General features: G+C 55.3%; 1 protein-coding gene across 3 annotated transcripts in view; it reads left to right on the top strand.

The window, feature by feature from the left end:
* The first annotated feature begins 5,132 nt into the window (after positions 1-5,132).
* LOC140410098 (palmitoyltransferase ZDHHC5-like) overlaps positions 5,133-27,605 on the top strand; it is a 224,846-nt gene continuing 202,373 nt past the window's right edge. Inside the window, exons 1-2 of one of the 3 annotated variants that reach the window (XM_072498034.1) lie at positions 5,133-5,152; positions 6,734-8,538. The gene's annotated coding sequence lies outside the window, so the exon portion shown is untranslated. Of the gene's footprint in view, positions 5,153-5,512; positions 5,532-5,572; positions 5,728-6,733; positions 8,539-27,605 lie in introns of those variants that run through there. The other 2 variants (XM_072498035.1, XM_072498033.1) reach the window with 2 other exon arrangements.

Genomic DNA, 27,605 nt, shown 5'->3' with positions numbered 1-27,605 from the left:
TGGTAACCTCCCTCCTCTCGGGTAACAATCAAGTACATCTGTGAACTGCTTCATTTATTTCCCTTCTCCAATAGGGAGACCAAAGCTGTACACTGTATTCAAGGTGTGAGCTCACCTGCACCAGGTGCATGTGTATCGAAACGTCCGTTTATATTGTATCCCTATGTTCCATTCCCTTTACACTAAACATCAGCATCCTGTTCGCTTTCCTCGCCACTTGCTGTACCTGCAGACGAACTACTCGTGATTCATGTATAAGGACACAGAGATTCATCTGTAGCTCAGAGAGTTCTGCAATCTCTTCCGTTGCTCCTCTCCTTGTCAAAGTGGACTAGTTCACATCAGACCTGATGAAGGAGCTGCGCTCCGAAAGCCAGTGATTGCAAATAAATCACTGTTGGAATTTCATCTGATGTTGCAAGACTCCCAACTATCCACAGGACAGAGCGAAGAATATTTCTGAACTCCACGACTCCCAAACTGCAACTGTCAAACAATCGCCTCTCTGTGACTGGCCCAATGGGTCAGGGAGCCCCGATAGCCCTCCCAGCAGAGGGGATACGTCACAACAATGTGTTAACCCCCGCCCCCTATACCATGAATCCTTATTTTGTGTAGTGTACTTTCATGTGGCACATTGTCAAATGCCTTCCTGAAATCGAAGTGCACCACATACACAGCTTCCCCATTAATAATCATTTTTTAAAAATAATCTTTTTTATTGTCACAAGTAAACTTTCATTAACACCGCAATGACGTTACGGTGAAAAAGCCCCTAGTCGCCATATTCCGGCGGCTGTTCGGGTACATAGAGGGAGTACAGAATTTAGAGTCCCCAATTCATTTGTTTTGCCAATTAAAGGGGCAATCTCGCATGGCCAACCCGCCTAACCACATCTTTTTGGGTTGTGGGGGTGAGACCCACGCAGGCACGGGGTGAATGTGCAAACTCCACACGGACGGTGAGCCGGGGCCGGGATCAAACCCGGGTCCTCGGCTCGGTGAGGCAGCAGTGCCAACCACCGTGCCGCCCTCCAATTCAATCAAATTTATTCAACAAACAGAAAAATCAGTTCCCCCTCAAATTATCCCAAAGTATGACTGAACGGTGCCAAGATTCTTCAAACACCGCCTGCCGGTGAACTCAATCGAGCGGCGGTCTCCTCAGGGTCTTCGCGGCAAAGGGGAGGTCTCGCTCCGCCTCTGGTCAGGCGGCTCGATCGCTTCTGCATCGAGTCGCGGCTGCGGGCGTTTTGACCCTTCTGCCTTCTCCACGTGCCTTTCCAGAATGCCCCCAGCCGATGATGCCGCAGAGTGGGAATGCCACGGGGTCACGGGGTCACGGGTGGCCACCCAACAGGACGTCGGGGGTCCATTTCCTGATGCATTGTTTGTAAGTCACCTTGTTTACATAACACAATTGACCGGTTCGAACTCCCGTCGGGCCGCCTGCTCCAGGTGGCTGGGGTTTGATTTAAAACGGCCGAATTTTTAAATTTAAAGCGTCCGGTTTTATCGAGCCGAAAATCCCTGGCTGTGCCTGCCCGACCGCGTTTGCACGTGCAGTTCGGGAAAACTATCCCTTGCTCAACGTTCCAGCCCCGTTTGGGAAACGGCGGGTGGCGGAAGGTTGTCCTCTTCCCCTCTCATGGAGCACCATGGCACCCACACGTGCCTGATGCGAAGGTGAGGTGTAGGGCCAATCAGCAGGGGCGAAAGGTTGGATGGTCAAGGCAGCATGCGTGGTTTGATCCATTGGGATCCAAGGCCAATATTCGTGCACATCCGAAATTCCTCTCAAACAGAGTGCGTTGCTGGGCCATGTCAGAGGCCGGTTAGTAGTCAGCTGTGGCCCAGAGCAGGTAAGAATGGCAGAAATGAATCCGTCAAGAACATTTTGGAGAACCAAACTTTTATTTACACCAGCTGCCGAGGTGAGATTTGAACCTATGGCCGAAGAACATTCGCCTGGTCCTCAGGATTGCAAACATGATTGCAACATTATCTTACCCCTCTGCATTCCCCTGACAGCGTGTGTCCCCCACTTTATACCCAGTGTCAGCATCGAGCTCTCCCAGGACAGGTACAGTACGGGTTAGATACAGTGTAGAGCTCCCTCTACATTACCCTGACAGTGTGTCCCCCACTTTATACCCAGTGTCAGCATCGAGCGCTCCCAGGACAGGTACAGCACGGGTTAGATACAGTGTAGAGCTCCCTCTACATTATCCTGACAGTGTGTCCCCCACTTTATACCCAGTGTCAACATCGAGCTCTCCCAGGACAGGTACAGCACGGGTTAGATACAGTGGAGAGCTCCCTCTACATTACCCTGACAGTGTGTCCCCCACTTTATACCCAGTGTCAGCATCGAGCGCTCCCAGGACAGGTACAGCACGGGTTAGATACAGTGTAGAGCTCCCTCTACATTATCCTGACAGTGTGTCCCCCACTTTATACCCAGTGTCAGCATCGAGCGCTCCCAGGACAGGTACAGCACGGGTTAGATACAGTGTAGAGCTCCCTCTACATTATCCTGACAGTGTGTCCCCCACTTTATACCCAGTGTCAACATCGAGCTCTCCCAGGACAGGTACAGCACGGGTTAGATACAGTGGAGAGCTCCCTCTACATTACCCTGACAGTGTCCCCCCCACTTTATACCCAGTGTCAGCATCGAGCTCTCCCAGGACAGGTACAGCACGGGTTAGATACAGTGTAGAGCTCCCTCTACATTACCCTGACAGTGTGTCCCCCACTTTATACCCAGTGTCAGCATCGCGCTCTCCCAGGACAGGTACAGCACGGGTTAGATACAGTGTAGAGCTCCCTCTACATTACCCTGACAGTGTGTCCCCCACTTTATACCCAGTGTCAGCATCGCGCTCTCCCAGGACAGGTACAGCACGGGTTAGATACAGTGTAGAGCTCCCTCTACATTACCCTGACAGTGTGTCCCCCACTTTATACCCAGTGTCAGCATCGAGCTCTCCCAGGACAGGTACAGCACGGGTTAGATACAGTGTAGAGCTCCCTCTACATTACCCTGACAGTGTGTCCCCCACTTTATACCCAGTGTCAGCATCGCGCTCTCCCAGGACAGGTACAGCACGGGTTAGATACAGTGTAGAACTCCCTCTACATTACCCTGACAGGTACAGCAGGTGTGTGGGTTTCCTCCGGGTGCTCCGGTTTCCTCCCACAGTCCAAAGATGTGCAGGTTAGGTGGATTGGCCATTATAAATTGCCCTTAGTGTCCAAAATTGCCCTTGGTGTTGGGTGGGGTTACTGGGTTATGGGGATAGGGTGGAGGTGTTGACCTTGGGTGGGGTGCTCTTTCCAAGTGCCGGTGCAGACTCGATGGGCCGAATGGCCTCCTTCTGCACTGTAAATTCTATGATAATCTATGAAAGATGGCGGCCCCCGCGAGTCGCACGTGGCGGGTGGCGGCCAAGATGGCAGCCCCCACGGGTCGCACGTGGCGGCCAAGATGGCGGCCCCCATGGGTTGCACGTGGCGGGGGGGGGTCGAAGATGGCGGCCCCCACGGGTCGCACGTGGCGGGTGGTGTGGAAGAAGGCGGCCCCCACAAGTTACACGCAGCGCTACTGGGCTTACTAAGAGGTCGGGCCTGGCAGACTTTAGAGAAGTGGCCCTTCTTACCGCACCCGTTGCAGATCGCGCTCCTGTCTGGGGTGCTGACCCTGGCCACAGAAGTAGTATTTTGGGCCTCCGGGATTGGCAGGCTGCTGCGCGGCACAGGCTTGCGGCGCCCATGGGTCTGGTGATTACAGTGCTCACGACGTCCACGAGGGTGCCGCGTGGTCGGAGGTGTAGGCATCCATGTTGCGGAAGGCCACTTCCAATGAGTCTGAAATCTGTACTGTTTCTTGGAGGTCGAGTGTACCCCCTTCTAGTCGGCGCTGGCGGATGTAATTCGATTTTATGCCTGCGACATAGGCGTCCCGGATCAGCAGCTGTGCGCGCTCGGCAGCCGATACCGCCTCACAACTGCAGTTCCGGCCGAGTACCCGCAACGCGCGCAGAAATTCGGCTTGCGATTCTCCGGGGCGCTGTCGCCTCGTGGCAAGGAGATGCCTAGCGTACTTGACTCCCTTAACATACTGTCCCTTCCACAGCGCTATCGCATCCTCGTCCGAGTCAGCGTCCCTGATGATAAGGAATACCTGCGGGCCGACCCGGGAGTCGAGGATTCGCAGCTTGTGGGTCTCGGCGACGGCGGAGGACTCGACGTACGACTCGAAGCGGCGTAGCCAGTGTTCAAACGTAGTAGTGGCGTCGGCTGCTCGGGGGGGGGGGTTCCAGCTGCAGGCGATCAGGCCTGAGCGATGGATCCATCTGAAAACTTTAAGCTGATTAAATTGACGCACCGTCAATGACGACAGACGAGGAGTCGGGAGAGAAACGGTGGCTTTAATCAGCTTAAAGACGCCTGCTGGCAGCCGGTGGCAGAATGAGGGCAGGGCCAGGGGTCGGCCACCTTTATACATGAGCCCGGGGGGAGGAGCCACAGGCGGAGCCAGCAGGGGCGAACCCAGGCTGGTAATACAACAGGACAATACAGTGGTTTACCACAGTGAGATGCCCAGAATGATCTGCACCACGGCCCCAAAAACATAACTTCCTCAAATTAAGCACTTGACTTGTTGTTTTAACTTGCCTCCCTCACATTGTTTTTTTTTAGGGACCATGCTCCTTTAAGAAGCCCCCTCCCCCCCCCCCCAGTCTACCAGGCCGTGGCAGCCTGTGACCACACGACGCCCGATTGGTGGATCGGCACGCCAATCAAAGGAGAGGGGGACCAATGGCCATCTCGGCAGAGGGGGGCGGGACAGACCTGCGCAGGTGGCGGTCCGACGTCGTCGGAACGGGAAGGCGGGGGCGGAGCATCGGGGGCGTGGCACCGCCCCTTTCCCCCTCTCCCCCCCTTCCGACGTCACTCAAATGACGTCTCCCGTCCCGGCCCCCGCCTTGCCACTTACGCATAGGGAGGGAGGGGGGCGGGCAAGAGTGAGAGCCGCTCCGATTGGCTGGCCGGGCCGTCCATCACGTCATCAGAACCGGCCAATGAGAGGCGGTGGCGGAGGAGGAGGCTGGACGGAGGAGCTCCTGTTGCCGTAGTGGCTGAGCCAGTGAGTTGGTGGGCGTGAGCCGCGCCCCGGGGGGAGTGGGGGAGGGAGGGAGAGTGCGTCATCGGTGCGGGGCGGGGCGATAGAGAGTGGGGGAGGAGAGTAGAGCGCGTCATCGGTAAGGGGCGGAGAGAGAAAGTGGTGGGGAGGGAAAGTGGCGGAGGGAAGAGAGCGCGTCATCGGTAAGGGGCGGGGCGAGAGAGAGAGGGGAGGAGGGACAGACCGCGTCATCGGGGCGGGGCGAGAGATTGAGTGGGGGGGAGGGGAGAAGGAGGAAGGAAGCTAGCGATCGGTGGGGGGGGGGAAGGGTAGTAGCGCGAGGCGGAGGGGAAGCAGCAGGAGCAGCGGCCGCCGCAGGAGGGGGGGAGGGCGGGTTGCTGAGGTAACCGCGACCTCCCGAACGTTCCATTTTTCGAATTTCGAACCCCCAACGGTTTTAACGGCCGCTCCCAACGGTTTTAACGGCCGTTTGCAGCGGCGCGCCGCCCGCGTATAAATCTAGACATTATATTACCGTGTGTGTGATGGAAAAAAAGCAAAATCTGACCCTATCCCGCTTTGAAATCCCAATCCATGAGGTAAAAGGAGGTCGGAAAGTTTAAAAAAAAATATATATATATCCCCCCCTCATCAAGTCCCATTTAAAAATAATATCTCCTCAAAACCCCCAAAATACAATGAGGGAGAAAGAGGGACGTCGAAGTTGAGAGGAAGGAAGGGTGGGGAGGGAGAGAGCTTGGCTTCACTTCAGTCCAGGCTGCACCTGCGGCCTACCTCCCCCCCCCCCCCCCCCCCACTTGACCACAACTAACTATCTTTTTAATCTTTCATCCCCTAAAAGGTTGTTTTTTTTGAGCAGGGAGGGGGTTGTCGTTGGAAGTGTTGGTCGTCGTCGTCCCGTCCCCCCCGTAGAGAGGAAACCCTATTGGCGCCATTTTCCCGCGAGACGCCCCCCCCCCCCCCCCCCGCGCCCGCCCTGTCGCCGCCTTCCCGAAGGGCCAAAAGGGGGGGACTGGGAGAGGTCTGAAGGGAGACGGAGGTCGAGGCGGGGTAGCCCGCGCCCGGTCTGCCTGTCGGTGGCGGACGGGACGGGACGGGACGGGGGGGGGGGGCGGTGAAAGAGACATCCGCATTTCTTCGTTCCCTTTATTTGTCCTTTCAGCCCCCCCCACCCCCCCCTTCCTTTCCCCCCCCCCCCCTCGGGATGGGGGGAACGGAAGCAAAAGACCCCGGACGGTCGTCGCAGTAGGGACGGACCTCCCGCTCGCTAGTTCCGACCGACCTCCGGCAGACATCATAAACCTTTGACGGTAGTCCGACCCGGAGGGACGCATCGGTTATTTTCAGCCGGGAAGGATCGAAAGACGGCCCAAATCTTCGACTTTGCGTGGATTTGATTTGAAAGCGCCCAACGCAGAGCGTATTTCGGCTCTTTTTATTCTGCTTCTCAAGCCCAGGAGGAAGATTTTAAGGGAGGGGGACGTGGAATCTGATTTGTGTTTTTAAAAAAAAAAAAAAAAAAAATGTTCTTGACGTTACTTTACCGCTCTAAATGACCCTGCTTTTCTTTCAAACCGTCAACAGGAAGAAGAGAAAGGAGGAGAGCGGGCTGACCTCTCCGCGAATGAATGGCCTCGCCGGAAGGGTGGATGGGATTTGACGATTTCCGCCGCCGCCAAGCCTGACTGCTGACTGGGAAAACGAGCGGTTAACACGGGACGCCGGAACTGGAGCTTGACGGGAGTGTTTCCGCCTCTTCGTCCCCCCCTTTTTCTTTTTTAAAACGGAAAATAAAAACTTTGCCGGCCCGGCTGGAAGCTTTCGGGAGACATTAAGGAACTCGCTATCCGGGGGGGGGAGGGGGAAGCGATCTATTTCTTTTTTGTTGTTGTTGCTGCGGAGCTCCTTTTTTTTTGAGGCGAGGGAACGAGACACGGAAAGGAAACGCTCGGGGAAAGTCCTTGCCATCAAGGGTCGCAGGCGAGGAATTCGGAGAGGGTTTTGTACCGGCTCCACCTGCGTGGCTCGATTCACCATCGCTTATCTTTCTGTTTGCCCTGTGTGTGCGAGGACTATCGGATAATGGCCGCTGTTCCTTGAGCGACTGCCGGTCGACTCCTGACTAGTGCACTCCGCGTGGTTCCCGCTGCAGGATTTGTTCCCAAAGGGAGGATTTGACCGTATATTTAAGGAACGCAGGAAGTCGCGAGGAGTGTTTGCGGGCAGAGGCTCCCGCTATATTCTCGGCCTTCGCCCCCAACTTTCCGAAGGAGACGGAACGGGGAACAAGGCGGCAGCAGCAAGGATTTGGAAAGCAGCAACGGGAAAGATTCACTGCACTGTTTTGAGGCCTTGTTGGACCTTCTCGCCCTCTTTTTTTTTTTTTAATCCTCTTCCCCCAGATCTCCCTCTCACCTCTTAAGTACAGCGCAACACCAGAGCCCTACCCACCCGCCCTCCTTTGGTCGTCGGCTACCTCATCTGAATTCCGGCATTTTCTTTTTGTTGCCAGGCCCCCCCCCCCCCCCCAATGTCCAATCCCTTTTCCTCTTCCCACCCGAGTAAGCGTGAAAATCAATTGAAGCGACTGAAGTGAATTGGAATTCATTTGCACTTTGCACAGCGTTCCCGCAGCCCGTCGCCCAAACATCCGACTCGGAAGAAATTCTCCGTTCCTCCACCATCCCGGTTACGAGAAACAACGTTGGGGGAGGGGGGGGCAGGGATAGGGGAGAAAACTAAGTCGCAATTCACCACCCCCCCCCCCCCCCCCCCCCAGCCGAAACCATCCCCTGAATCAGTAGACTCGCCCCTGGTCCCAAACTGAGCCTCGCCCGCCGTTCCTTGCCCACTCGACGGTCGCGGTGGGCAACCGTGGTGCGAAGCCGGTGGCTTTAGCCTCCTGTCTCGCACCGGCTCCTCCACCCGAGCACTTTCTGGACTTCCCGAAGCCACCCTGCCTTGCAAGCTGGTTTTTCAGTCGCACACCTGCCCTTCTCTTCCCGGCCCCCTTCCAAAAGCGCTGCTCCCCCCCCCCCCCCCACCCGCCATTAGCTCACATCGGGTCCGCGCCATCGCGACTCTCTCTTCCCGTTCTCTCCCACCCCCTCCATCTCAGCCCCTCGTCTTTTTGACTGTGTCTGCCCGCCCCCCCCCCCCCCCCCCCCCCCCCACCCCCTGCTGGAACAGGCTGGGCAGTGATCCGCTTTTCCCTCCATCCCGCCTTCCTCGTACCCACCCGGTTACCCCGGGCTATGCTGCTGAGCAGGGCTGCTGACCGACCAATATGCCATTGGAACCGAGAGGAAGTTCAAACCCAGCAAGTACATCCCGGTGTCTGCAGCCGCCACTTTCCTCGTGGGCTCCACCTCCCTGTTCTTCGTCTTCCCGTGAGTATGTTGCAGGCCTCGCCGTTGCGTCTGGGGGGGGGGGCGGGGTGCGCAGCGTCCCCCGCGAAATATCCGTCCGGCTGCTGAGGCTGAGCCAGCTACGCCTGTGCCGAACCCCTTCCCCGCTCTCTGCGCAGCCTGGTTGTTGGGCCGTTCCGTTCTCAAGCACCCTCCCATGGATCCCCAAACTGCCCCAGCGCCAGTCACAGGACAGCGCGGAGGCGGGGAAAGAGAGCAGCATCTGGCTCCGGAGCGCACCGGCAAGGCCAAGTTGGTGCCCCACGTTGTAAGCTGACTCGGCGCAGGCCAGCGTACAATCCGGGCCCTTCCTGGGTTTCCTTGACCCCATTTGCAGTGATCTCGTGCTGTGCCTTTATCGGTGTAGCACGTCACCTCGCACACGGAACAAAGTAAACCGGCAGCAACTTGCGTTTATTTACGCAGCACAGTTGGGGAAAGTACCCTCCACAGGAGCGTGGAAATCACCCAAAATCCACCGGCACACCAGCTATCAAAATCTCAGTCAGAGAGAGGACTTTTTAAGGAGTATTTTAAAGTAGGAAAGAAAGAGGGAGACGCCGACAGACGGACGCGGAGAGGTTTGGAATGGGGGGGGGGGGAATTCCAGAGTTCAGCCAGACGAAGGCACAGCTGCCAATGGTGGGCGATTGACTTTTGCTATCCCTCTAATTTAAAATGTTTCACTCTGGTTACTGTTGAAGACCTGTCTGATGCTGGGGGAGGGTTTGGTCTGCAGCTCCTCGCAATTGGAGACACAACAGGATTATAATAACTCACCGGGAGGAATCTTGCGTGCAGATAAATAGTTGGGTGAAGGGTGTTTGCTTTAGACTGGAAAATCAGTAACTGGCTGGGATGGGTTTGAGCATGCCAGGATCAAGCTCGTTGGTCATGTTCCAAATGTAACTACTGTCAGCACCGAGTGCTCCCAGGACAGGTACAACACGGGTTAGATACAGTGTAGAGCTCCCTCTACATTACCCTGACAGTGTCCTCCCCACTTTATACCCAGTGTCAGCATCAAGCTCTCCCAGGACAGGTACAACACGGGTTAGATACAGTGTAGAGCTCCCTCTACATTACCCTGACAGTGTGTCCCCCACTTTATACCCAGTGTCAGCATCGAGCTCTCCCAGGACAGGTACAGCACGGGTTAGATACAGTGTAGAGCTCCCTCTACATTACCCTGACAGTGTGTCCCCCACTTTATACCCAGTGTCAGCATCGAGCGCTACCAGGACAGGTACAGCACGGGTTAGATACAGTGTAGAGCTCCCTCTACATTACCCTGACAGTGTGTCCCACACTTATACTCAGTGTCAGCATCGAGCTCTCCCAGGACAGGTACAGCACGGGTTAGATACAGTGTAGAGCTCCCTCTACATTACCCTGACAGTGTGTCCCCCACTTTATACCCAGTGTCAGCATCGAGCTCTCCCAGGACAGGTACAGCACGGGTTAGATACAGTGTAGAGCTCCCTCTACATTACCCTGACAGTGTGTCCCCCACTTTATACCCAGTGTCAGCATCGAGCTCTCCCGGGACAGGTACAGCACGGGTTAGATACAGTGTAGAGCTCCCTCTACATTACCCTGACAGTGTGTCCCCCACTTTATACCCAGTGTCAGCATCGAGCTCTCCCAGGACAGGTACAGCACGGGTTAGATACAGTGTAGAGCTCCCTCTACATTACCTGACAGTGTGTCCCCCACTTTATACCCAGTGTCAGCATCGAGCGCTACCAGGACAGGTACAGCACGGGTTAGATACAGTGTAGAGCTCCCTCTACATTACCCTGACAGTGTGTCCCACACTTTATACTCAGTGTCAGCATCGAGCTCTCCCAGGACAGGTACAGCACGGGTTAGATACAGTGTAGAGCTCCCTCTACATTACCCTGACAGTGTGTCTCTCACTTTATACCCAGTGTCAGCATCGAGCTCTCCCAGGACATGTACAGCACGGGTTGGATACAGTGTAGAGCTCCCTCTACATTACCCTGACAGTGTGTCCCCCACTTTATACCCAGTGTCAGCATCGAGCTCTCCCAGGACAGGTACAGCACGTGTTAGATACAGTGTAGAGCTCCCTCTACATTACCCTGACAGTGTCCCCCCCACTTTATACCCAGTGTCAGCATCGAGCGCTCCCAGGACAGGTACAGCATGGGTTAGATACAGTGTAGAGCTCCCTCTACATTACCCTGACAGTGTCCCCCCCACTTTATACCCAGTGTCAGCATCGAGCTCTCCCACGACAGGTACAGCACGGGTTAGATACAGTGTAGAGCTCCCTCTACATTACCCTGACAGTGTGTCCCCCACTTTATACCCAGTGTCAGCATCGAGCTCTCCCAGGACAGGTACAGCACGGGTAAGATACAGTGTAGAGCTCCCTCTACATTACCCTGACAGTGTCCCCCCCACTTTATACCCAGTGTCAGCATTGAGCTCTCCCAGGACAGGTACAGCACGGGTTAGATACAGTGTAGAGCTCCCTCTACATTACCCTGACAGTGTGTCCCCCACTTTATACCCAGTGTCAGCATCGAGCTCTCCCAGGACAGGTACAGCACGGGTTAGATACAGTGTAGAGCTCCCTCTACATTACCCTGACAGTGTGTCCCCCACTTTATACCCAGTATCAGCATCGAGCTCTCCCAGGACAGGTACAGCACGGGTTAGATACTGTGTAGAGCTCCCTCTACGTTACCCTTACAGTGTGTCCCCCACTTTATACCCAGTGTCAGCATCGAGCTCTCCCAGGACAGGTACAGCACGGGTTAGATACAGTGTCGAGCTCCCTCTACATTACCCTGACAGTGTGTCCCCCAATTTATACCCAGTGTCAGCATCGAGCTCTCCCAGGACAGGTACAGCACAGGTTAGATACAGTGTAGAGCTCCCTCTACATTACCCTTACAGTGTGTCCCCCTCTCGATACCCAGTGTCAGCATTGAGCTCTCCCAGGACAGGTACAGCACGGGTTAGATACTGTGTAGAGCTCCCTCTACATTACCCTTACAGTGTGTCCCCCACTTTACACCCAGTGTCAGCATCGAGCTCTCCCAGCACAGGTACAGCACGGGTTAGATACAGTGTAGAGCTCCCTCTACATTATCCTGACAGTGTGTCCCCCACTTTATACCCAGTGTCAGCATCGCGCTCTCCCAGGACAGGTACAGCACGGGTTAGATACAGTGTAGAACTCCCTCCACATGGTGTGGTCTGTACTGAAGGGATGAATGTTATACTTTAATTCCCTCCGAATGGAAAAGACGATTCCAGGCCTCCAGAACTCCCATTCCTCCTCCTACTTGTTACCTTCAGCCTGAGCAGGTATTAAACTCAGTGCATGGTTGATTTCTCAATCAGAGCGAGGGGCCCTTAATGCTGTATCGAGTATTGGTCTCCTTGCCAGTGTTGGATATATTCTGCAACAAAGGTTCACCAGATTGATTTTGGCGATGGAATGGCTACTGTTGAGGGGGCTGAATAGAACCGGCATCTGCTCTCTGGGGGTTAGAGAGGTGAGCATGCTGAAATGTCTAAAAGAGTTGTAGGGTTTGATGGTGTTGTTGCTGAGAGGTTGTGTTCTCTCTCACTCTCACTCCCTCTCTCGCCCTCTCTCTCACTCCGTCTCTCTCTTTCCCTCTCAATCTCCCTCTCAATCTCCCTCTCAATCTCCCTCTCAATCTCCCTCTCAATCTCCCTCTCAATCTCCCTCTCAATCTCCCTCTCAATCTCCCTCTCAATCTCCCTCTCAATCTCCCTCTCAATCTCCCTCTCAATCTCCCTCTCAATCTCCCTCTCAATCTCCCTCTCAATCTCCCTCTCAATCTCCCTCTCAATCTCCCTCTCAATCTCCCTCTCAATCTCCCTCTCAATCTCCCTCTCAATCTCCCTCTCAATCTCCCTCTCAATCTCCCTCACTCTGCCTCTCTCTCCCTCTTTCCCCCACTCACTCCCTCTCCCTCTCACTCCGTCTCTCTCTCTCCTCTCTCACTCACTCACTCCCTCTCTCTCTCTCCCTCGCTCCCTCCCTCTCTCTCTCTCTCCTCTCTCTCCCTCTCTCTCTCTCCTTCTCTCTCTCCCTCACTCTCTCTCACTCCCTCTCTCTCTCTCTCTCTCGCTCACTCCGTCTCTCTCTCGCTCGCTCACTCCGTCTCGCGCTCTCTCCCCCTCTCTCCCCCTCTCTCCCCCTCTCTCCCCCTCTCTCCCCTCTCTCCCCCTCTCTCCCCCTCTCTCCCCCTCTCTCCCCCTCTCTCCCCCTCTCTCCCCTCTCTCCCCCTCTCTCCCCCTCTCTCCCCTCTCTCCCCCTCTCTCCCCTCTCTCCCCCTCTCTCCCCCTCTCTCCCCCTCTCTCCCCCTCTCTCCCCCTCTCTCCCCCTCTCTCCCCCTCTCTCCCCCTCTCTCCCCCTCTCTCCCCCTCTCTCCCCCTCTCTCCCCTCTCTCCCCCTCTCTCCCCTCTCTCCCCCTCTCTCCCCCTCTCTCCCCTCCCTCCCCCTCTCTCCCCCCCTCTCTCCCCCCCCTCTCTCCCCCCCCTCTCTCCCCCCCCCTCTCTCCCCCCCCTCTCTCCCCCCCTCTCTCCCCCCCCTCTCTCCCCCCCCCTCTCTCCCCCCCACTCTCTCCCCCCCCTCTCTCCCCCCCCCTCTCTCCCCCCCCCCTCTCCCCCCCCCCCTCTCTCCCCCCCTCTCTCCCCCCCCCCTCTCTCCCCCCCTCTCTCCCCCCCTCTCTCCCCCCCCTCTCTCCCCCCCTCTCTCCCCCCCTCTCTCCCCCCCCTCTCTCCCCCCCTCTCTCCCCCCCTCTCTCCCCCCCTCTCTCCCCCCCACTCTCCCCCCCCACTCTCCCCCCCCCTCTCTCCCCCCCCCTCTCTCCCCCCCCCTCTCTCCCCCCCCTCTCTCCCCCCCCTCTCTTCCCCCCCCCCTCTCTTCCCCCCCCCTCTCTTCCCCCCCCCTCTCTCCCCCCCCCTCTCTCCCCCCCCTCTCTCCCCCCCTCTCTCCCCCCCCTCTCCCCCCCCTCTCTCCCCCCCCTCTCTCCCCCCCCTCTCTCCCCCCCCTCTCTCCCCCCCCTCTCTCCCCCCCCTCTCTCCCCCCCCCTCTCTCCCCCCCCCCTCTCTCCCCCCCCTCTCTCCCCCCCCTCTCTCTCCCCCCTCTCTCCCCCCCCTCTCTCCCCCCCCTCTCTCCCCCCCCTCTCTCCCCCCCCTCTCTCCCCCCCCTCTCTCCCCCCCCTCTCTCCCCCCCCTCTCTCCCCCCCTCTCTCCCCCCCCTCTCTCCCCCCCTCTCTCCCCCCCCTCTCTCCCCCCCCTCTCTCCCCCCCCTCTCTCCCCCCCCTCTCTCCCCCCCCTCTCTCCCCCCCCTCTCTCCCCCCCCTCTCTCCCCCCCTCTCTTCCCCCCCTCTCTCCCCCCCCCCTCTCTCCCCCCCCCCTCTCCCCCCCCTCTCTCCCACTCCCTCTCTCGCTCCTCCTCTCTCTCACTCTCTCCCACTCTCTCTCTCTCCCTCTCTCTCCCTCTCTCTCTCACTCTCTCCCACTCTCTCTCTCTCCCTCTCTCTCTCACTCTCTGTCTCCCTCTATCTCTCTCCCTCTGTATCTCTCTCTCTCTCCCTCCCTCTCTCTCTCTCACTCTCTCTTCCCCCCCCCCCTCCCCCAGGCCCGGTTGGAGGGTCTAGAACTAGGGGAGGCTTCACATTCCAGGATGTGATATCGGCCATTCTGGACGGAGCCGAGGAGCAATCTCTTCCCTCCGAGAGCTGTGGGCGCCCGGCCACCGAGAATGTCCCAGACCGTGATGGAGAAACATTTTTTGGACGCTGAGGGATACGGGGAGGGGGGCGGGCATGTGGAGTTGGAGGTGGTTGATGACCAGCTGTGTTGATGGTGATTGTATTGAATGTTGGCGATGGCTCGAGGGGCTGAATGGCCTCCGGCTGATAGTCTGAGCAGGCAGGGTGGCAGTCGGGTATTGAGCAGCTGTGGTGAGGGGATGTTGTTGATCTTCTCCTGTTCGGCAGCGGCGGCCGTGAATGCGGCGGGTGGTGTTCCCTCTGATGGCCTGTGTTCACGGGAGGAAGGCATTCTATAAATACTCCATGGTGCCACTCCCTTCGCAAGCTGGTGAAGGCAGTTCTCAGCCGCACAGACAGAAAGCTTCCAGCCCGGGGTGGGTGGGTCGTGCTAAATCAGCCGAGCTCTCCCAAGGCTGGTTCTGAGTGGAGGTCGGAGAGGGGAGGAGGTGGCGGGGATCAGCAGTCAGCCTCGGGGCTACAGGCTTTTTAAAGCTAATGTTTGCTGGGGATTTGGGCGAGGCTGACACAGTCTCACTCACAGCTCAGCCCTAGGGGAAGGGAGGAGTGCCGACACACGGAAAATCAACCCGGATTTATTGGCGGCCGCTCATTGCGTCTGACCGCTGCGGGTGGCAGGCCCTTGGATGTGCCTGGGTGCCTTGTGCGGAGGATGGGGATCCCTGCCAGTCTGAAGGGGGTTGGCTGCAGTCTTCTGAGTGCTCAGATGGATTGGGGGGGTGCCTTTGGAGGTACAGCTGGATTGGACAGCCAGGGGAAGGATGCAGGGAGAGGAGAAAGAAAGCTGGGAGGGGGTGGGGTTTGGATGATCTCGCTGAACATCCTGAATCATTTCGGCGATTTGTATGACATTTGCATTTGAATGCATGTGACAGGTTCTATAGCCTGAGGGGATACTCTCAAGCTGAGGGAGAGTGGATCCAGTTTGCATGGTGACTTTCACTACACACAACTGGTTTCTCACCCTTGTCCCTGTTCTAATGTAGTTGATTCAGCAAACTCCCATCAGCAATGTGGACAGTAACAGTTCTTGTTTTGAAGTGATGTTGGTGGAGAGATGAGTATTGGGCCTCCGGCTACTGGGGAGACTGCTGCCGCCCCAATGGCAGTTTTAACATCACACCGGAAGATCCCTCTGCCGCACCCCATCGCTGTGGCCCCTCGGGCGGTGGCAGCCTCAGGGTGCTGCCCCCTTCTGTGGCGGGCGGCCTGTCCGCAGTGAACAATAATTAGTGGATGAAAAGCTTTGCTCGATGTCTGAGCAATTTTGTAATATTCTCTCCATACCTGGGTGGGTGAGGCAGAGCCCGGCCATGTTTCTGTAGAGTGGGGAGAGCTGTGAATGAAGGAGGATTTGTGTTTGATGCGCTGGGGAACCTGGAAGGAGCCAGTGGCCAGCAGTGAAAGCCCTCGCCGCCTCGACATCTACTTGATCAAAATCCTTTCATCGTCTTATAAACCTTGATCGGGCCACCCCCTCAGTCTTCTCTTTTCCAAAGTTAAAAAACCCCCGCCCTGTTCAGTGCTAATGCCTCACTTCCGGCATCACCTTTGCGAACCTCTTTTGCACTTTTGACTGTGCAATGTAGCCTTTTGTATAACTATGGAGACCAGAGGCGAGATTCTCTGCCCTGCCGGACCAGATTTCCCGCCGGCAGCCGGATTCTCCGTCCCGCCAGCCGGCCAATGGGATTTCCCATTGTGGGCAGACCCCCGCCGTGGGGGAGATCCCTGGGCACGGGGGCGCAGACGGCGCAATGGAGAATCTCGCCGGGGGTGAATCCAGCCCCAGCACTGTGCCCGTGCTTCAGAGACCGCATTCTGGGCAACATCATTGACAGTCCAGCCGAGTCACTGACCCTGCTGTCATATTCGAGGCATGGTAGTGCCGCTGTATGTGTCTCCCGGTAGGATTCTGCTTCTCGAATCGGGGAAGGAGCAGCAAAACAATGTACAAATGTGCGGAGGTTCTTTGTCAGTGTTTTTGCAACTGTTGTTTTCAACTCGTCAAATAAGGAACCTTGCTCCCAAAGGAAATTAAAGGTTTCCATTGCGCACTTGGAGTCTGCATTGAGCACTGCATTATACAGCACGGGTTAGATACAGTGTAGAGCTCCCTCCACATTACCCTGACAGTGTGTCCCCCACTTTATACCCAGTGTCAGCACCGAGTGCTCCCAGGACAGGTACAGCACGGGTTAGATACAGTGTAGACTCCCTCTACATTACCCTGACAGTGTCCCCCCCACTTTAAACCCAGTGTCAGCATCGAGCTCTCCCAGGACAGGTACAGCACGGGTTAGATACAGTGTAGAGCTCCCTCTACATTACCCTGACAGTGTGTCCCCCACTTTATACCCAGTGTCAGCATCGAGCTCTCCCAGGACAGGTACAGCACAGGTTAGATACAGTGTAGAGCTCCTCTACATTACCCTGACAGTGTCCCCCACTTTATACCCAGTGTCAGCATCAAGCTCTCCCAGGACAGGTACAGCACGGGTTAGATACAGTGTAGAGCTCCCTCTACATTACCCTGACAGTGTCCCCCCACTTTATACCCAGAGTCAGCATCGAGCTCTCCCAGGACAGGTACAGCACGGGTTAGATACAGCGTAGAGCTCCCTCTACATTACCCTGACAGTGTGTCCCCCACTTTATACCCAGTGTCAGCATCGAGCTCTCCCAGGACAGGTACAGCACGGGTTAGATACAGTGTAGAGCTCCCTCTACATTACCCTGACAGTGTGTGTCCCACTTTATACCCAGTGTCAGCATCGAGCTCTCCCAGGACAGGTACAGCACGGCTTAGATACAGTGTAGAGCTCCCTCTACATTATCCTGACCGTGTCCCCCCCACTTTATACCCAGTATCAGCATCGAGCTCTCCCAGGACAGGTACAGCACGGTTTAGATACAGTGTAGAGCTCCCTCTACATTACCCTGACAGTGTGTGTCCCACTTTATACCCAGTGTCAGCATCGAGCTCTCCCAGGACAGGTACAGCACGGATTAGATACAGTGTAGAGCTCCCTCTAGATTACCCTGACAGTGTCCCTCCCACTTTAGACCCAGTGTCAGCATCGAGCTCTCCCAGGACAGGTACAGCACGGGTTAGATATAGTGTAGAGCACCCTCTACATTACCCTGACAGTGTGTCCCCCACTTTATACCCAGTGTCAGCATCGAACTCTCCCAGGACAGGTACAGCACGTGTTAGATACAGTGTAGAGCTCCCTCGACATTACCCTGACAGTGTCCCTCCCACTTTATACCCAGTGTCAGCATCGAGCTCTCCCAGGACAGGTACAGCACGGGTTAGATACAGTGTCGAGCTCGCTCGACATTACCTTGACAGTGTGTCCCCCACTTTATACCCAGTGTCAGCATCGAGCTCTCCCAGGATAGGCACAACACGGGTTAGATACAGTGTAGAGCTCCCTCTACATTACCCTGACAGTGTCCCCACCACTTTATACCCAGCGTCAGCATCGAGCTCTCTCAGGACAGGTACAGCACGGGTTAGATACAGTGTAGAGCTCCCTCTACATTACCCTGACAGTGTGTCCCCCACTTTATACCCAGTGTCAGCATCGAGCTCTCCCAGGACAGGTACAGCACGGGTTAGATACAGTGTAGAGCTCCCTCTGCCCTGAATCTTCTAAAGTTGGGGAAACATTTGAAATCCGTGCTGGAGGTTTGAGCACAGTTTCCACTCGTGGCTTTGAGTGTGGGGGGGCTTGTATCCCTGATCCCTTCCACTTTATTTATCTGGCGTTTGTGGGTTGTGGGTGGGTGGGGTTGGTGCACGACCTGAATTCTGTTAATCTCTTAATGCTGTGGGGCTGCTTCGATTCTCTGCACACTTAGTCGATCCCAACCTTTAAGATGCTGAGGGGTGTTGACAGGGCGGAAGTGGAGAGGATGTTTTCCCTTGTCGGAGAATCGAGACCGAGGGGGGGGCGGTGCTGGTCGCTGTTTAAAAATAAGGGGTCACCCATTTCAAACGGAGATGGTGAGGAATGTTCTGTCTCAGAGGCTGGGGAGTCTCCAGAACTCTTCCTCAAAGCGGTAGCAGAATCTGGGAATATTTTGAAGGCAGAGCTGGAGAGATTGGTAATCAGCAAGGCAGTGAAAGGTGATCGGGGGTAGGCGGGAGGTTACCATCAGATCGGACATAATCTTATTGAATGGGGAAGCAGGCTCGAGGGCCTGAATGGCCTTGCTCTGCGTTTGTATGTCTGTAAACCCGTAGTGAAAGAAACTGAGGGATTATACGTCTGGACGTGGGTACAGTGGATGCAGTAAAGCTGTGTAGATTATATGGAGCCTTTCACAGCCGTGAAACATTTTGGGGCGCATTCATAACGTAACTAAACGGAACTGGAGTTCACCACGTGGCCCCTCAAAACTACTCCAGTGACGTGCTCATAGAAACTGTGGCCCTCAATTTATACACAGCAAGCTCCCACAAACAGCAGTGATGGTGATGCCCAGATCATGTGTTTGAGTGATATTTATTGATGGATAAAGGTTGAGTGTGTGGATACGAGGATGTAAATGAAAAGATGTGTAGTCTACTTATCAGCATCCTAAAACCTCTGGCCTGCACGACGAAAAGGACAGCAGTGGCGCTGTGACCCTTCAGAAGCAGCTCTCGCTGCCCGAGTCCTGTTTTCCTCTTTTCTTTTCCACTGTCCACCCCTGCAGTGAATTTGCCATTTCTTGAAGGAGTCAAAAGTCCCGCAGACTGCCCCTGGGAGAGATGCAGTTGCTTGTAAATCGCTCTCTTGTTAACACAGCCAGAGTCACCAGTGCTAAAGGGTGGGCCCGGGGGCTAGTGTGGGCGAGGAGGTTGACGTGGGGGGGAGAGCGGGGAAGATAAGTCGGCAGGATTGGATACGGATGCTGAGGCACTGGCTGGAAACCTCCTTGTTAGTGTAGCTGGTGAGAGAAGACTGGAGAACAACAAAAGGCAGGGTTAATAAAGATAAATGCAGTAATTATAGGCCAGCCGGAGTGGATTAATTCCGGAAACCCAGAATGGATTTAAGAGCAGCTCCCCAGTAATCAACAAACTAATTTTTGAACAGAGGGTGGATGAGGGGAATGCAGTTGATGTGGTGTACATCGACTTCCAACAGGCAGTTGATAAATAACAGGCTTGTGAGCAAGGCTGAAACCCATTGGATAAGGGGAAAACGACAGCATGGATATGACTGACAGGAAGCGGAGAGTCGTGACGAACGGCTGCATTTCAGACCAGAGGCAGGTAGACGGTGATATTCTCCAGCATTTTGCATCAGGACCACTGCTTTTCTTGATGTGTACATTCATAATCTCGACTCGGAAGTGCGGGGCACAGTTATCAAATTTGGCAAATGTGGAAGGATTGTCAACTGGGGGGAGGATGGTGACAGACTTCACGAGGACATCGACCGGTGGAGTGGCAGGTGAAATTTAATACGGAGAACCGCGAATTGAGAGTATGAAATGAAGGCGACCAAAAACATTGCTTGGAAAAGGGGATTGCATAAACGGCCAGAGCAAATTTGCAGCAGACCAACGGGCAAGGTACGTGGGGGGGGGGAGCTTCTGGGGGGTCAGGAGAAGTGGGCCCAGGTGAGTTGCTCTTGCAAAGTGTTACATGGACGTGAGGTGCACTGCGCGGTCTCCTTCCGTGCTTTAACCACTGGTCTGAAAGCTGGAATTGCTGGCAATACTAAGCAGGTCTGCCAGCATCTGTGCAGAGAGATCGAGTTAATGCCATGAGTAGAATATGATTCCATTCAACTGTTCGTAATTGAATCATATTCGACTTGGACAGAACTCCGATTCTCTCTCTCCACAGATGCTGTTGAACATTTCCAACACTGCCTGCTATTTCAGAGTTCCAACACCTGCACTCTTCTTTGATTTTAGTGCTGATTCAGAGACACTGTTTTGGACGAGAAGGGTTGCTTGGCGGAGGGAGAAGCGGATGGTGTGAATGGCTAGAACTGCAGAGCAACTGGTGCTATATGTGCACCTCGTCTCTGCACTGTTCAGAAAACAACATGGGCAGAGAGGCAGTAAAATAGTTTAATTTTCCAACGGTTCTGCTTTCTGCCCCCTCCTGAAGGTGCTGGTTCTCTGGCGCTGAGGACCTAGCTCCCTCACACTGTCACTCAGTAACCCCGCTCCCCCAGCTCCCTCACACTGCCACTCAGTAACCCCTCTCCCCCAGCTCCCTCACACTGACACTCAGTAACCCCTCTCCCCCAGCTCCCTCACACTGCCACTCAGTAACCCCTCTCCCCCAGCTCCCTGTGTCACTGACTGTATCTCTACTGATGTTAATCCAGCTCCCTCACACTGACACTCAGTAACCCCTCTCCCCCAGCTCCCTCACACTGCCACTCAGTAACCCCTCTCGCCCAGCACCCTGTGTTACTGACTGTATCTCTACTGATGTTAATCCAGCTCCCTCACACCGTCACTCAGTAACCCCTCTCCCCCAGCACCCTGTGTTACTGACTGTATCTCTACTGATGTTAATCCAGCTACCTTTCACTGTCACCCAGTAACCCCTCTCCCCCAGCTCCCTCACACTGTCACTCAGTAACCCCTCTCCCCCAGCTCCCTGTGTTACTGAGTGTATCTCTACTGATGTTAATCCAGCTCCCTCACACTGTCACTCAGTAGCCCCTCTTCCCCCAGCTCCCTGTGTCACTGACTGTATCTCTACTGATGTTAATCCAGCTCCCTCACACTGTCACTCAGTAACCCCTCTCCCCCAGCTCCCTCACACTGACACTCAGTAACCCCTCTCCCCCAGCTCCCTCACACTGTCACTCAGTAACCCCTCTCCCCCAGCTCCCTTACACTGCCACTCAGTAACCCCTCTCCCCCAGCACCCTGAGTCACTGACTGTATCTCGACTGATGTTAATCCAACTCCCTCACACTGTTACTCAGTAACCCCTCTCCCCCAGCTCCCTCACACTGACACTCAGTAACCCCTATCCCCCAGCACCCTCAAACCGTCACTCAGTAACCCCTCTCCCCCAGCACCCTGTGTTACTGACTGTATCTCTACTGATGTTAACCCAGCTCCCTCACACTGTCACTCAGTAACCCTTCTCACCCAGCACCCTGTGTTACTGACTATCTCTACTGATGTTAATCCAGCTCCTTCGCACTGTCACTCAGTAACCCCTCTCTCCCAGCACCCTGTGTTACTGACTGTTTCTCTACTGATGTTAATCCAGCTCCCTCGCACTGTCACTCAGTAACCCCTCTCTCCCAGCATCCTGTGTTACTGACTGTATCTCTACTGATGTTAATCCAGCTCCCTCACACTGTCACTCAGTAACCCCTCTCCCCCAGCTCCCTCACACTGACACTCAGTAACCCCTCTCCCCCAGCACCCTGTGTTACTAACTGTCTCTCTACTGATGTTAATCCAGCTCCCTCGCACTGTCACTCAGTAACCCCTCTTCCCCAGCTCCCTCACACTGTCACTCAGTAACCCCTCTCCCCCAGCACCCTGTGTTACTGACTGTATCTCTACTGATGTCAATCCAGCTCCCTCACACTGTCACTCAGTAACCCCTCTCCCCAGCACCCTGTGTTACTGACTGTATCTCTACTGATGTTAATCCAGCTCCCTCACACTGTCACTCAGTAACCCCTCTCCCCCAGCTCCCTCACACTGTCACTCAGTAATCCCTCTCCCCCAGCTCCCTCACACTGTCACTCAGTAACCCCTCTCCCCCAGCTCACTCACACTGTCACTCAGTAACCCCTCTCCCCCAGCACCCAGTGTTACTGACTGTATCTCTACTGATGTTAATCCAGCTCCCTCACACTGTCACTCAGTAACCCCTCTCCCCCAGCTCCCTCACACTGTCACTCAATAACCCCTCTCCCCCAGCTCCCTCACACTGTCACTCAGTAACCCTTCTCCCCCAGCTCCCTCACACTGACACTCAGTAACCCCTCTCCCCCAGCTCCCTCACACTGTCACTCAGTAACCCCTCTCCCCCAGCTCCCTCACACTGTCACTCAGTAACCCCTCTCCCCCAGCTCCCTCACACTGTCACTCAGTAACCCCTCTCCCCCAGCTCCCTCACACTGTCACTCAGTAACCCCTCTCCCCCAGCTCCCTCACACTGTCACTCAGTAACCCCTCTCCCCCAGCTCCCTCACACTGTCACTCAGTAACCCCTCTCTCCCAGCACCCTGTGTTACTGACTGTATCTCTACTGATGTTAATCCAGCTCCCTCACACTGACACTCAGTAACCCCTCTCCCCCAGCACCCTCACACTGACACTCAGTAACCCCTCTCCCCCAGCACCCTGCGTTACTGACTGTATCTCTATTGATGTTAATCCAGCTCCCTCACACTGTCACTCAGTAACCCCTCTCCCCCAGCACCCTGCGTTACTGACTGTATCTCTATTGATGTTAATCCAGCTCCCTCACACTGTCACTCAGTAACCCCTCTCCCCCAGCACCCTGCGTTACTGACTGTATCTCTACTGATGTTAATCGAGCTCCCTCACACTGTCACTCAGTAACCCCTCTCCCCCAGCTCCCTCACACTGACACTCAGTAACCCCTCTCCCCCAGCACCCTCACACTGTCACTCAGTAACCCCTCTCCCCCAGCACCCTGCGTTACTGACTGTATCTCTATTGATGTTAATCCAGCTCCCTCACACTGTCACTCAGTAACCCCTCTCCCCCAGCTCCCTCACACTGTCACTCAGTAACCCCTCTCCCCCAGCTCCCTCACACTGACACTCAGTAACCCCTCTCCCCCAGCACCCTGTGTTACTGACTGTATCTCTATTGATGTTAATCCAGCTCCCTCACACTGACACTCAGTAACCGCTCTCCCCCAGCTCCCTCACACCGTCACTCAGTAACCCCTCTCCCCCAGCACCCTGTGTTACTGACTGTATCTCTATTGATGTTAATCCAGCTCCCTCACACTGTTGTTGCTGACTTCTATCTTTATTACTATTAACCACAATATGCGAGCGTGTTCCGTGTATTGGATGAAAAGCCACACATCCACCATTTTAGTACAATTATAGGTTATTATCCAACATAGGATTGGTTCTATACTTAATCATTTATATGCTACTACACATTGGACTATATCTAGCAGTTTAAATGACCTTTATTTAACTTCCAAGTGGCCGGCACTGTGTAGGTTAGATAAGGCCTTTGTCTGGTTCCCCAGGTGTGGCGACTGGAGGTCGCCTGGTGCGTCTAGGCTGAGTGTCGTGTCTCAGGTGGAGATCGCGGGTCCTTGAACTTGGCTGGCCGATGTTCTGCAGTTGGTACACCGAAGCCGGTCCCAAAAGAGACAGAATGTTGATCGCGCGGTTCTTCTTAACCTCCGATCTTTCTCGCTCCATTGGGCGGCCCCACGTAGGGATCCAATGGATCGATAGGATTTCAATCACCCTGATCGATTCTGGCTCATTAGGGACGGGTACCTCGATAGCTGGGCGGGTCCTAGTTGTTTTTGTCCAAAGCACGTGGCATTCCCAAATAAGGTGATTAGGCGCCCCCGTCTCTGCTACTAATGTTAAATTTCAATCTGAAGCCCATTGTCCTGGGGAGACTTGTGAGTGGCCTCTAGCAGGTGGGAGTTCTGTATAGGCCTGGGTTGTTTGCCAATACACACAAGCTGCTGCTTGTCTGTGTCCCAGCCTGACCACAATTCCCATCATCCTTTGTGGGTGCCATTTTAGATGGCCACACTGTCACACAGTGACCCCCCCTCTCCTCCAGCACCCTGTGTTACTGACTGTATCTCTACTGATGTTAATCCAGCTCCCTCACACTGTCACTCAGTAACCCCTCTCCCCCAGCACCCTGTGTTACTGACTGTATCTCTACTGATGTTAATCCAGCTCCCTCACACTGTCACTCAGGAACCCCTCTCCCCCAGCACCCTCACACTGTCACTCAGTAACCCCTCTCCCCCAGCTCACTCACACTGTCACTCAGTAACCCCTCTCCCCCAGCTCCCTGTGTTACTGACTGTATCTCTACTGATGTTAATCCAGCTCCCTCACACTGTCACTCAGGAACCCCTCTCCCCCAGCTCCCTCACACTGTCACTCAGTAACCCCTCTCCCCCAGCACCCTGTGTTACTGACTGTATCTCTACTGATGTTAATCCAGCTCCCTCACACTGTCACTCAGTAACCTCTCTCCCCCAGCTCACTCACACTGTCACTCAGTAACCCCTCTCCCCCAGCTCCCTGTGTTACTGACTGTATCTCTACTGATGTTAATCCAGCTCCCTCACACTGTCACTCAGGAACCCCTCTCCCCCAGCTCCCTCACACTGTCACTCAGTAACCCCTCTCCCCCAGCACCCTGTGTTACTGACTGTATCTCTACTGATGTTAATCCAGCTCCCTCACACTGACACTCAGTAACCCCTCTCCCCCCAGCACCCTGTGTTACTGACTGTATCTCTACTGATGTTAATCCAGCTCCCTCACACTGACACTCAGTAACTCCTCTCCCCAGCTCCCTCACACTGTCACTCAGGAACCCCTCTCCCCCAGCACCCTCACACTGTCACTCAGTAACCCCTCTCCCCCAGCTCACTCACACTGTCACTCAGTAACCCCTCTCCCCCAGCTCCCTGTGTTACTGACTGTATCTCTACTGATGTTAATCCAGCTCCCTCACACTGTCACTCAGGAACCCCTCTCCCCCAGCTCCCTCACACTGTCACTCAGTAACCCCTCTCCCCCAGCACCCTGTGTTACTGACTGTATCTCTACTGATGTTAATCCAGCTCCCTCACACTGTCACTCAGTAACCTCTCTCCCCCAGCTCACTCACACTGTCACTCAGTAACCCCTCTCCCCCAGCTCCCTGTGTTACTGACTGTATCTCTACTGATGTTAATCCAGCTCCCTCACACTGTCACTCAGGAACCCCTCTCCCCCAGCTCCCTCACACTGTCACTCAGTAACCCCTCTCCCCCAGCACCCTGTGTTACTGACTGTATCTCTACTGATGTTAATCCAGCTCCCTCACACTGACACTCAGTAACCCCTCTCCCCCCAGCACCCTGTGTTACTGACTGTATCTCTACTGATGTTAATCCAGCTCCCTCACACTGACACTCAGTAACTCCTCTCCCCAGCTCCCTCACACTGTCACTCAGTAACCTCTCTCCCCCAGCACTCTCACACTGACACTCAGTAACCCCTCTCCCCCAGCTCCCTCACACTGTCACTCAGTAACCCCTCTCCCCCAGCTCCCTCACACTGTCACTCAGTAACCCCTCTCCGCCAGCTGCCTCACACTGTCACTCAGTAACCCCTTTCCCCCAGCACCCTGTGTTACTGACTGTATCTCTACTGATGTTAATCCAGCTCCCTCACACTGACACTCAGTAACTCCTCTCCCCAGCTCCCTCACACTGTCACTCAGTAACCCCTCTCCCCCAGCTCCCTCACACTGTCACTCAGTAACCCCTTTCCCCCAGCACCCTGTGTTACTGACTGTATCTCTACTGATGTTAATCCAGCTCCCTCACACTGACACTCAGTAACTCCTCTCCCCAGCTCCCTCACACTGACACTCAGTAACCCCTCTCCGCCAGCTCCCTCACACTGTCACTCAGTAACCCCTCTCCCCCAGCACCCTGTGTTACTGACTGTATCTCTACTGATGTTAATCCAGCTCCCTCACACTGACACTCAGTAACCCCTCTCCCCCAGCTCCCTCACACTGCCACTCAGTAACCTCTCTCCCCCAGCACCCTCACACTGACACTCAGTAACCCCTCTCCCCCAGCACCCTCACACTGACACTCAGTAACCCCTCTCTCCCAGCACCCTCACACTGACACTCAGTAACCCCTCTCCCCCAGCACCCTCACACTGACACTCAGTAACCCCTCTCTCCCAGCACCCTCACACTGACACTCAGTAACCCCTCTCCCCCAGCTCCCTCACACTGTCACTCAGTAACCCCTCTTCCCCCAGCACCTTGTGTTACTGACTGTATCTCTACTGATGTAAATCCAGCTCCCTCACACTGTCACTCAGTAACCCCTCTCCCCCAGCTCCCTCACACTGTCACTCAGTAACCCCACTCCCCCAGCTCCCTCACACTGTCACTCAGTAACCCCTCTCCCCCAGCACCCAGTGTTACTGACTGTATCTCTACTGATGTTAATCCAGCTCCCTCACACTGACACTCAGTAACCCCTCTCCCCCAGCACCCTGTGTTACTGACTGTATCTCTACTGATGTTAATCCAGCTCCCTCACACTGACACTCAGTAACCCCTCTCCCCCAGCACCCTGTGTTACTGACTGTATCTCTACTGATGTTAATCCAGCTCCCTCACACTGTCACTCAGTAACCCCTCTCCGCCAGCTGCCTCACACTGACACTCAGTAACCCCTCTCCCCCAGCTCCCTCACACTGTCACTCAGTAACCCCTCTTCCCCCAGCACCTTGTGTTACTGACTGTATCTCTACTGATGTAAATCCAGCTCCCTCACACTGTCACTCAGTAACCCCTCTCCCCCAGCTCCCTCACACTGTCACTCAGTAACCCCACTCCCCCAGCTCCCTCACACTGTCACTCAGTAACCCCTCTCCCCCAGCACCCAGTGTTACTGACTGTATCTCTACTGATGTTAATCCAGCTCCCTCACACTGACACTCAGTAACCCCTCTCCCCCAGCTCCCTCACACTGTCACTCAGTAACCCCTCTCCCCCAGCTCCCTCACACTGTCACTCAGTAACCCCTCTCCCCCAGCTCCCTCACACTGACACTCAGTAACCCCTCTCCCCCAGCTCCCTCACACTGTCACTCAGTAACCTCTCTCCCCCAGCTCCCTCACACTGACACTCAGTAACCCCTCTCCCCCAGCTCCCTCTCACTGACACTCCGTAACCCCTCTCCACCAGCTCCCTCACACTGTCACTCAGTAACCCCTCTCCCCCAGCACCCTGTGTTACTGACTGTATCCCTACTGATGTTAATCCAGCTACCTCACACTGTCACTCAGTAACCCCTCTCCCCAGCACCCTCACACTGTCACTCAGTAACCCCTCTCCCCCAGCACCCTGTGTTACTGACTGTATCTTTACTGATGTTAATCAAGCTCCCTCACACTGTCACTCAGTAACCCCTCTCCCCCAGCACCCTGTGTTACTGACTGTATCTCTACTGATGTTAATCCAGCTCCCTCACACTGTCAC

This window comes from Scyliorhinus torazame, chromosome 4 (assembly GCF_047496885.1).
Source record: "Scyliorhinus torazame isolate Kashiwa2021f chromosome 4, sScyTor2.1, whole genome shotgun sequence".
NCBI lineage: Eukaryota > Metazoa > Chordata > Chondrichthyes > Carcharhiniformes > Scyliorhinidae > Scyliorhinus > Scyliorhinus torazame.
Note: the sequence above shows the minus strand (reverse complement) of the source record. Positions and strands in the feature narration are given on the sequence as shown.